This window comes from Carlito syrichta, unplaced genomic scaffold (genome assembly GCF_000164805.1).
Source record: "Carlito syrichta isolate Samal-C Ts95f unplaced genomic scaffold, Tarsius_syrichta-2.0.1 Scaffold78750, whole genome shotgun sequence".
Taxonomy (NCBI): domain Eukaryota; kingdom Metazoa; phylum Chordata; class Mammalia; order Primates; family Tarsiidae; genus Carlito; species Carlito syrichta.
The window spans coordinates 246,139-253,187 of record NW_007022846.1 but is presented as its reverse complement, the minus strand read 5'-3'; positions in this window follow the sequence as shown (position 1 = coordinate 253,187).

Here is a 7,049-nt window from a genome sequence, read left to right as displayed (position 1 = left end):
AAAAAAATCAAAAAAGTTAGCCAGGTTGAGATAGAAGGATTGCCAGTGCCCAGGAAGTCAAGGCTGTAGTGAGCCATGATCACGTCGCTGTACTTCAGCGTGGGCAAGAGAGTGAGCCCTTGACTCAAAACAATAAAAAATACAGAAAGGAATACTATTTAAAATTTCCTCCTCCTTCTCCCTGGCTACCCCGTTTCCTTCTCCGGGGCAATCACTCAGTATAGCAAAACACGAAATAACTAAAATGTCTATCAACTGATGAATGGGTGAACAAAATGTAATCTATCAATATGACAGACTATTACTTGACCATAAAAAGAAATGATGTATAAACTGATACATGCACAATATAGATGAGCCTTGTAGACATTATGTTAGGTCAAGTCAGTCAGTCACAAAAAACATTTGATATGATTCCATCATCATAAAATATCCAGCACAGGCAAATCTATCATTACAGAAAGTCAATTAGTGTTTGTCTAGGATTGGGGAGGGACACTGGAGGTGATAGATGAAGGTTACGGAATTTTCTCAGGTGATGAAACATTCTAAAATTGATTGTAGTGATGGTTGCACAACTCTTCGAATATACTAAAACCCAAATTCTGCACTTTAGATAGGTAAATTGGCATATGAATTGCTGTAAATTGGCATATGAACAGCTCAATAAAGCTGTTACAGAATAGTTTCAGTAAAAGTTTAATTTGCATTCCTATTATTAAATTGAGTGTCTTTTCCATCATCGTAAAATATCATAAAATATTAGCGTTTTAGGGTTTTCCTTTTATCAATTGTCTGTTTATATTGCTTTTTTCTACTTATTTTTTTTTCATTATCAATCTGCATGAATTCTTTGTACATGTTAACTGCATGGAGATACCTTACAGATTGACAAAAATTAGAAAGTTGGTGTGGCACACAGGAAAATGACCCCCCAAAGATATCAACATTCTAACCCCTAGAACCTGTGAATATGTTTGGCAACATGACAAAAGTGGATGCAGGTTGCAGGTGGAACTAGGTTGCTATTTGGCTGACTGAGACAGAGATGGTCATCTAGGTGGGCCCAATGTTATCAAAAAGGTCCTCATAATGTGACAGAGGGATGCAAAAGACTGTCAGAACGATCTAAGGTGAGACAGAATTGACTGGCCACTGCTGTCTTTGAAGATGGAAGGAAGCCGTGATGACCCAAGGAATGCACGTAGTTCCAGAAGCTAGGAAAGGCAAGAAAACGGATTCTCCCTAGAGTCTCCAGAAGATAATGCAGCCCTTCTAACAGTCTGATTTCAGTTCAGTAAGACTCATTTCGGACTTCTGACCTCCAGAGCTGTAAAAATTGCATTATTTTAAGCTGCTAATGTTCTAGTAATTTGTTACAGAGCAATAGGAAAATAATATAGCTGGATAATACAAAATTCTGGAAAGGATGAGGAAAAAGCGATTTTCATGTGGCACTCGTGTGAGTGCAAGCTGGCACAACCGATTTTGGAGAGCAGTGTGGTAGCACTTAGTGCAAATGGGTGTGTGCGCCACTATTTGTGAGTACACGACTCAGAGAAACACCCATATACATGCACAGGAAACATGCACAAGGATGTTCATTCCTCGAAGTATTATCTGTGGTAGTGAGGAGTTGGAGGTAACCAAGAAGCCCCCGATATGAGTGTGGGTGTGTAAATGTGGGTCACGCTTATGACAGAATACCAGGCAGCAGGCTGAAGGAACGAAGCTTGCAGCCATGTGGAGTGATTACAAAAAACGTGGTGTTGGTAGAGAGAAACTTAAAAACATTGTTAAATCGATAGCATAGTACCATTTATTTAAAATTTTAAAACATCACAAAGTACTATGCTTATCACAGATTCACATATATGTAAACAAACACAGAACATGAGTTGGAAAGACACACGTTATATACATGAGAGTGTCAATGGGGTGGAAAGGAGAAAAGGACCAGGAAAGACGCACCAGAGTTCTGTGCATTCAGGGGAGGCCTCAGCAGCTTTTTCTGTAAAGGGCCAGATAGCAGATATTCAGGCTTTGCAGGTGACATAATATTTATGATCTCTAGGGTTCAGTAAAAAAATTACTAAGTGGGTAGAGTACAAATAATATGACTCGTTTAAGTAGAAGAAATACCAGGCAATATTTAGAAGCAGAAATAACACAGGTTATTTTATAGCAACTGTTATAAATATCTCAAAAATTTAAAGAAAAAACTAATAATAAGAGAAATAGAAACTTTAAAAATAATGAAATGGACCTTTGAGAGCTAAGAATATTTTAATATCGTATATAAAAATAATTGAATGGATTTCACAGATTTGACACTGCAGAAGACAGAACAATGAACTTAAAGGTACAGCGATAAAACTTTTCCCAGCTGACTCCAACAGAGAAAAAAAGACTAAGGGAAAAAAAAGGACAGAGTCTCAGTGACCTGCAGAACAAGTCCAAGCCCTCTAAAATTATATTATTGGAATCTGGAAGTGGGTGGTGGGGGCGCAGAAGAAATGGTTGAAGAAATAAGTTTTGGCAAAAACTACAAAACCACAGATCCAAGAAGCCCAACAAACACTGAGCAGATTAAACACAAAGGGGGGGAGTCAACCTAGAATTTTACATACGTTTAAAAACATTCCTTAAAAATTAAGGTGAAATAATGACATTTTTAGATAAACAAAGCTGAGAAAGTTTGTCAAGAGCAGATTTACACTATAGGAAACAGTAAAAGATGTTCTTTAGGCTGAAGTGAAATGACTCCAGGTGAAAACATTGATCCGTATGAAAGCAGAAAGAGCGCTAGCTATCATAAATATGTGAGAAAACATAGAAAACTTTTGTTTTCATATTTTAAAATTTATTTAAAAGATAAATAAGTAGTAAAAGCAAGAGTGGTAACAAAATATTGTGGGGCCTGTAACTTATATGAAAGTAAAATGTACAATAAAATACTATAAAAGATAAGAAGGAAAGCATCCTGTTGTAAAGTTTCTGCATCATACATGAACGAGTATAGCACCATTTGAAGGTAGACTGAGAGAAGCTAATGTATATTTGTGAGTTATCAGACATATGAAAAGATGTTTGTAGACAAAAAGCACAGTGTAAAGCAATGAGATACCATTTTCACCTGCTGGATTGAGAAGACAGGACGGATAGCATACTCCTTGATTTAATGAGGCATGTGGGGGAGTGTAGATTGCTGCAGTTTGAGTAAAAATATGGCACAGTCTGTTAGAGCGCAAAATCTTGTAACCTTTGATTCAAAAGCTGCATGTGAGATTCTTTTACCCACAGATAAAAGCACCATCCATATATTTGTATGGCTATATGTCTAAGAATATTTTCATTTTACAACAAAACAATGTATGTTACATTGTTTGGGTGGGAGAAATTGGAAAAAATCTGAAGACCTATACATAAGAGAATGATCGATTAAATCTTAGTCCATAGCCGGGCTTGGTGGCTCAGCCTGTGATTCCGCGCCTTTGGGAGGCTGAGGTGAGTGGATTGCCTGAGCCCGCGGGTTCGAGACCCGCCTGGGCAGTGAGACCTTGTCTCTACAATAAATAAAAAAAATCAGCCGGGCGTGGTAGCGCGCGCCTGTAATTCCAGCTACTCGGAAGGCTGAGGCGGAAGGATCGCCAGAGCCCAGCAGGTCGAGGCCGCAGTGGCTGGGAGTGGCCACTGCACTCCAGTCTGGGCGACAGAGTGAGAGTCCAACTCAAAAAAAAAAAAAAAAAAAACTTAGTCCATACATAGTATGGAATCCTTGCAGCTATTGGGAAGAATGAGCGGTCTATTGTGTGTGTTGTGGAATGAAGCTTGTGTCTAGTGGAAAAGAAAAGATAGATAAAGGGGTGGATAGATAGACAAACAGAATAGCATGATTTATTTAAATTAATTGAGATTCTTCATGCTTCAATTTTTGCAGAAATCAAGAACTCTAATGCATCCCCCAGCAGACTGTGTGCTTTGGACCAGTGACCTCTGGAGCGCCACCTGTTTCTCCTTTCCAAAGCTGGATATTCATTGTCCCTGTTTCTCACCATTTCACATCCTGAGTGGGTGTGACTGCAGTAACCTGGTTTTAGTTTATAGGCCATGGACCCAGAGGAACCGCATCTGACCTGGTAGCCACACCACTGGTTGCTCAGAAAGCTTGGCAGTGAGCTGGATGCAGTGACTGGACAGGACTTTGGATTGTCTCACTCAGGAAATCAGAGTATTTTCTCTGTATGAGAATCATGAGCAAAGGGATTTTGGAGCCTGGAAGGGTGGAACGTAGGAAAGAAAGTTTATGATCACCAAATATCCTCTCTCCAGAGTGCTCTTCATTAGGCTTGTGTTGTACTCTGTAACAAACAAGAAAACCCCAAAACAACAACAACAACAACAAAACCGAGAAACATATGTGTGGTTTGACATAGGGATGTTTGTAAAAATTTGCCTTTTATGTGAGTCACTGTTCTCTTTATAAGAAATTCTGCCTCTGATGACCAGCTAACTAGCCATGTATTATGGAATGTGTGAGTCCTGAGGCACGTATATTTGGATTCAGCTCCTGAGAATGACGGAGCAAGTGTGTGAGTCAAGTTTACATTGTGTAGAACCCTGCAGCCATCAGGATTCTAAATTCTAAATTTGCCACATGTTTCACTTTACTCCTCAACCTTTAGTTTAATTTAACAAGGCCTTGAGCAACCTGAAAACCTTGAAAATGCATTCCTCCTCTCCAGGACATGACATTTTCCATGTGGTTTGCTCATCTATAAACAATGCCTGTGCTTGTTGAATGTCAGTTGTGGAGGAGTTACAACTCTACATTTTAAGAATTATGGGGATTACGCACAATCTAAGAATCTGGCATTGTACCATTTTAATTGTATATAAACTTTTCCAACATATGACACTACAATTATATTCAGGAGTTATATTGGTACCCTATGAATTTAACACTTTGAAGAGATGAGTAAAACAAAGTGAAAACTTTTAGAAAGTGATTAATTTAAGATTAATGAATAATTAATCTTAAATGCTGAGTGTCCTCATTATAAAGTAAAAGGTTAAAAGGGTGTTAAAACCTTCTTACCAAGCTTACTGGTGCCAACATTAGTCTGACGCCCTGAATCGCTATGTTGGCAACCACCCCTTAATAATATTTAACTGACAAGTGACACTCCAGGCAGAAACATCTCAGTTATTCGTAGAATAGTGTGATGCAGTATTTCACGATATTTGGTACCAACAATGAACCCAAATAGACATTTAAAGGAATGGAAATGTACCAGAAATGGAAACTGAACTAGTATTTCCTAGAAAAGACTTTGTCACTGTCACTGTGGTTATCCACTTCATTGAGCTTTTGATTTGCAAGTGTGTTCATCTGACAGCTACTCAGAAGGCCACACCACACCCTTAGACTTTAAACCGATCATCCTCACAAGCAGAAGCTGACATTTTGGTTTGTATGTTGTTCTCTTGCTCGAGGGATTCCCCTCTCCCAGGGCTTATTTTTCAGAAAGCACAGAAGCAAGATTTTTTTTTTTTCTCCAACTAGACTGGCAGCCACTGACAGCAGCCATGCCTCTGCTAGTGAAACTCTCAGATATCAAAAGAAGGAGAAGGAAGAGAAAAAGAAGAAGGGAAACAGAAAGGTCTCTACAGATGGTTAGAGCCCATATGGAAGAGCCACTGACTTGCTAAGAGAAGGGACATATAATTTTCCAACTACTTTTTAACTCTGTTGAAAATTGCAGAGTCAACAACACCTATAACCCTGGTTGGCCAAAGACAGTGAGAACTCTTCAGAACAAGTCAATTCGACTCAATGGATGCTTGTTGGGCTCCTGTCCTGTGCCACTCACTGCTCCAGGTGTCAGAGATGAGGACCCTTCTGCTCACAGTTTACAATCCAGGGTGCATACGGGATGGCAGAACTGCTGTCACCATGACAGTGCGCGCAAGTCTTCACTCGCTGTCTAACCCTAAGTTGAATGATACACTGATAAACGAAGAGCGCGATTTCTGTAGTAGTGTTTATGGGATGATGAACATCTGATTTTTTTTTTCCATCAGGGGGTGGGGGGAAGAAGAGAATAAAGAAGGCTCTCATTGCTACCTGCGTCTTGTTGTACTCTCCTAACTTGCACTTGCTTAATCATCAGATTTTAGTTCCTTCCTCAATACCTCTCATCTGTTCCCCCAAAGAAAATGCCTCAGGTGTGTTGGGAACACCATCCTGGGTCTGACTTAGCAATTTTGTCAGACACTGCAGTAAGAAGTTAATGGAGCAGGCCGCGAACAGTGGCTTACACCTATAATCCCAGCACTTTGGGAGGCCGAGGCGAGAGGATTGCTTGAACCCACGGGTTCGAGACCAGCCTGGGCACCATGGTGAGGCCTTGTCTCTACAATAAATCGAAAATTAGCCAGGTGTGGTAGCGTGCCTGTAGTTGCGGCTACTTGGAAGGCTGAGGCAGAAGGATTGCCGGTTGACGCTGGTGTAGCCATGAGTGTGCCACTGCACTCTGGCCTGGGCAATGGAGTGAGACGCCAACTCAAAAAAAACCCAAAAAGTTAAAGGAGCAATGGTCTTTAAACATTTTAGATTGTGTATTCTTTCAGAAAAAAGGGAACTTTTGAGAATACCCCCCACATGTTTGTTTTTTCCATTTAGTTATTAAAATATATGTGTGCACAAAGGCATGTAAAAATTACATTTAAAAATGAGATAAAAGAGTAACACGCATTTCTGGGATCATTTATTACTTGACAAAATAAAGGCCATCGCTCTTGCTAAAAAGCCTTTGAAAAATTATCCAGTCCATGAATTAAGCAAGGCTGTCACGGACATCTGGCGCGGTCCTCTTACCATCCGTGGCATCAATCACGGGTCCTTGCAAAGGCCTCAGAAGCCGCCCTGAGTTCGCGTCTTTAAACACGTGGGTTCAAAACCCGCCGAAGCGCCGGATGAAAAGCGCGGAGCCAGCCAGCACCCGCATCGCCGTGATTTCCGCGCGGGGTCGCGCGCCGGCCCGGCC